The following is a 5,111-nucleotide window of genomic DNA, read 5'->3' as shown; positions in this document are numbered from 1 at the left end:
TATATATATATATATATATATATATATATATATATATATATATATATATATATATATATATATTGAGAACACACTCAACTAAGAACAAATCTAACCTTACATCTGTAAAAATTCGGTGAATCTAATAAGATTTTTTTTTTAAAAAAAAGATGCAATAGCACTTTCATAATTATCATCAACTTCAGTATGCAAACTTGAACATTTAAATATACAATCTTTAACAGTACAACTAAATATGCAAACCCAGTAAATTTTATAAAATCAATGAAAAAGCTAAATTTTAAATCCAAATCATAAATACTAGAGTCTAAGCAGTAAAAAGTGAATCACTAAACCAAATAAAACTAAAGATTTAGTCATAAATTCTAAAATCGAAACCCTAAATACAATATATTTTGCATATTTGCAAGTGCAATTTTTTAATATTAAATATGCAAAATACTAATACAAAATGTAATACTCAATGTACAAATCTGAAAAAGTCTGAAAATTGTAGATTTTAGTGTTTAAGTTTGTATAGTAAAGTTGATTATAATTACAAAAATATCGTAGAATTTTTTTTATTTATAAATCTGATATTAAAAACCAAAATAAGGCATATATACTACGTCCATGGCGGCAATCTATCCTTCAATTCCTGTACCATCCAGCAGCCAGTGAGTAGCGCGCTTCTCATGCATGTGCCACTCGTGAGGCAGTGAGCCGCCACCCACCGGAGATCAGCCCTGGCCCCTCCCGTCGCTTAGCATTCGGCTACCCCATGGCAGTGGAACGTACCATAAAATACGGAAGCTCCGCTGTAGGTATCACCATGCATGCATAATCTTCAATTCGCTCCTCATTCTTGGAGGATCATATAGGAGGTTGAATGGAGCCTCGGCTCCTCACGCCACTCAACTGCTTGCTTGCATTGCTTCCGATCCCTTAGCTTGCTCAACGGCTCCCATAAACCAAATTTCCTCCACCGTAACCATTGAAACCGGACAAACAAAGCAATTAAGCCATTGAAACTGAAAAAAAAACAATTAACCCATTTTAACAGGTCATTTGAATTTTTCGGCCACCGGCGACATTTTCCGGTGACCGGCGACATCACTAGGATTGGCATTAGAAGAAGTTTCACCTGAAACAGATCGTGCATTTTCTGGTGACTCTGGGCACGCGATGCATCATATACTTCGATTGCTGCTAACTGTTCATAATCATCTTCCAATAACAGGCGCCTAATCAAGTAGAGGACTCCAAAGTCAGTTATTTTGTTTAGAGAAGAACGTCTTCCGCACAAATTTCTGTCAAAGCTTTGATTCCTTTAGTGGCCAATGCTAAATCTGCAGCTTTAATCTTGGGCAATTTATCTTTCTTAAGGTTCTTAAACAGCCCAACAAATGGTTCGAGTTAGAGAAGATCAACCAAAGGAAATGTATCATCAGTTTCAGTGTCTGCTACAACTTGCATTCCTGCTAGGTTTACAACTGCCATTGCCAACTGATTTGCAATTTGGGTTGCAGAAACTATATTTGCTTGATCAATTTGTGTCTGCAGAAATTTATAAATGACCAATTTGGGTCGCTGGTCGCCAGAAAATATCGTCGGTCGCCGGAAAATTCAAATGACCTGTTAATTTTTCGGCGACCGGCAAATCTCTAATCTCTCCCATTTTTTTGGATAAAAAAGCTATCTAGCTAGCTAAGGGTTAAACCCAGTTGCCACTCAGGCTTGGGCTCACCCGCAGTCCTCAAGTATATATGCTCTCCCTCTCCCTAATATGCTCATAATAAATTGATTACAAATTAATAATAATCAAGAGGAAAAACTATAATTGGCCTTGAACTAGAACACCCTTCATTCACCATCTCACTACTAATCTGCTTCAATTCCTCTCTTCATCGTCGATTTCTCATAACATATGCTATGTTCGTCGGTCGCCGGAATTTGTCGTCGGTGCCGGAAATTATCGCCGGAAGTTCTAAAAATGGGTCAATTGCTCTATTTTCCAGCTGGTTTCTGTGGTTTTTCCGCCGGAATTCTACGTGTGTGTCTCTCCTGTAGGCTGTAGCTGATCCGATCCCGGCCAGGCGACTTAATTTCAATTTCATGTAGACTACCCTAAACCACAACCACGTACCACGCAGCTGAACAAACCAGCCAATTCAACACCGTACCGTTAAGTTACTTGGCCGATCCGATCCGCGCGTTCACCAAACTACTATACAGCTAGCGCCGGGGAGACGGAAAAACTATATATGTGCCCAAAACGCAGCCCTTTTACCCCCACCCGCAGGCCCTTCTCTATTTTAATCTCAACTCCCATCTTAATTAAAAGTCTTAGCTTTTTAGGTTTTCTGCTCATGTATATATACAAATCCAACATTTTTTAATAGCGCCAGACGCAATTTTACCACAACATCGAGAAAATAACAACCCAACAAAGTTCAAAATCAAATTATTATAACTATGAACAACATACATAAAGAAAATCACAACCCAAAAAGATCCAAAATCAACTTATTATTATATAACAAGCTAAGGAACAAGTGAACAACACACCGCTAGTATATATATATGTAGGTACTGATATATCATATATAATACACACCAAACATCAACTAAACAACAACATCGAATCACACTGTACTGTACTGAAACAACAACATATTTCAAGCAATTCAAGCAGCTGGCTATCTGATCTAGCTCTCGATCTTCAATTATATATTATTGTCAAGGTGGATTAGCTCATGGCCGGATTGGAATTTGACCTGCGGGCTGGGGCTAGGGTTTGCTCCAGTTGGAGAAGAAGAACATAGGAAGATCACTTGCACGCCGTGTTTGATCTTTCCGAAAACCCAGCCAAAGATCTTCCGCTTAACTGCTCCCCGCGAGGGAATAGTAGTGTTGCCTTGCTGGTGTTCCTCCATTGCTATCCTATTTCCGGCAAGTTAGTGGACGATAGTGATATGAGGGTGATCGAGAAAGCTAAGAGAGATGACAATCAATAAACTTCTAATAATTGTGTATATGCGATTGGAAAAGCTAAAAGCTAGCTCGTACGGTTTCCGGGAAATTTCAATACAGGATAATTGACCTGAGTTGCCGAGATAATAACCCAGAAGGGGGCGTTTGGTTTATTTTATTCCTAGGTTTTTAAGGTTTTTATTTGTCTTCAATTCCATCCTCATAAATAACTTTTAAATACTTTTTATTAATTTTAAAAGTTTTAAATTATTTTATTCAAATATTTAGAGAGTCGGGCTGTATTCGATTAATTAACATTTTAAAAAAAATTAATTAAAAGTAAGATGGTATTGGATTAAAACTTTGAAAGACTATTTTAAAACTCGGGTGTTACTCAAAAAATTATGAACATTTTTTATTTTAAGATCTATAAATCTTATGTCTGAATTCAATAGATTAATTATATTTTCTTCATTCAATTTTCTACAAACTTTTTATCTCTTGGTAAACTTTACAATGCAAGCTTTTTCTCTCTACAAAATCTACATATTCTTTTTTTTTTTCTTCATTATTGTTTTTATATTCCCAATAGAGAACACTAATAGGAAAACACACAATTCATTATTATGTTTTTAGTATTATTATTTTTCTTGTAATATTATATCACTTAGTAAGGAATGTAATATTATATGGGATCAAATTTATAATACATTATTCTTTTACTGTTATAAATAGTTGAAATCCATATTCAGACTCGGTCCCGAACTTCTAAACTTTCTATATGAACTTTTTTTTTCTCTTTCTAACTTCTAAACTTTATCTGCAAACTTTTTTTTCCTAAGTCTTAAACCTTCTTTACTAATTTTTTTCTCCCTAAATATATAAATAAAGCAAACTTTTTAACTAACAACGTCAAATTTTACTATATATTTTATAATATTAATATAAATACTTGATGCCTAATAGTATATGCCACTCGTACAAACTTAACAAAAATAAGTTTTAAAGTAGACGCTAAAATATCCGCGGTGAAATTTTTGTATTTATAAATAGCATTTAGCAGTTGTTATATTAAAACAACATATGCCAAAAGGGTAATTTTTTAAAAACAGGCATTTTTCGCGTCTGCTTAAAACTAACAGGCGCTAAAAAGTGCCGCTATTGTTAAAAATAAACCCTAGACCCCATTATAATATCTTCCCCTTCAGATTTCTTCCTTAGTTTCTAGTAACAACAACTGAATCCTCTACCTCAAGACGACGATGGCGGCTGACTTCTCTCCCTCTAGACAGCGACGGCGGCTGAGCATCGGCAGCATCTGTCGAGAATAGCAGCGGCGGCGAGCAGCAGTGACGAGTGGCGTGAGCAGCGGCGACCTCGTGTACTCCCGTGTCCGGTCGACGTTCGCCCTCTTCCTTCAGCTCGAAACTGCAGCCATGCCTAAGCACTTCAGGCATGCGGTAAGTTGAATCTCTATTGAGTCTTCTTTTTCATTTTAGTCCCCTTTAATTTGAGGAAAGCATACTTTCATCTAATGAAAGAAAAAGAATGTCGAGTGGCTACTCTGTTAGCAGGTTTAGGTGGGAGGCGGCGAGGCGGTCGTCTTCTTCCTTGGGGCGGCGCTGTTGAATCTGAGTTGCCATAGCCTTGCAGAAACAGCAACTGGTTCACCTGTCAAGTTTCTTCCTGGCTTTGATGGCCCTCTTCCTTTTCATCTTGAATTGGGTTAGTTGTTCTAATTTAATTTCTACTTTAGTTTTGATGGATATATTGGGAAATGGAGCGGAGCGGACCGACCCGGAAGAGCGGAGCAAGCGAACCCGGGTCTGAGATCAAGCTCCGTATAGGCCATGGCTCGAGTGCCGACCCTGGGTCGGCACTCCGTGACTCCGGAGGACTTGGGCCGTTGTGGGTGTCGACCCCGGGTCGGCATCTCACACCTTAGGTTGGTCTTGAGCTGTGGTGGATGTCGACCTCGGGTCGACACATGAGACCTCCGTTTAGGCTTTGGGCCGTGGCTTGGTGCCGACCCCGGGTCGGCACCTTGGACCTTGGCCGAGTTGCGGACCCCGGGTCGGCATCGTGACTCGGTCAAAGGGAAGCCCGGGGCATGCGGTCCAAGTTAGTTATAACAACCCCCCCTTCTCGCGGGGGCGGTT

Source organism: Ipomoea triloba, chromosome 16 (genome assembly GCF_003576645.1).
Source record: "Ipomoea triloba cultivar NCNSP0323 chromosome 16, ASM357664v1".
NCBI lineage: Eukaryota > Viridiplantae > Streptophyta > Magnoliopsida > Solanales > Convolvulaceae > Ipomoea > Ipomoea triloba.
The sequence above is the reverse complement of the archived record's forward strand: the minus strand, read 5'-3'. Positions refer to the sequence as shown.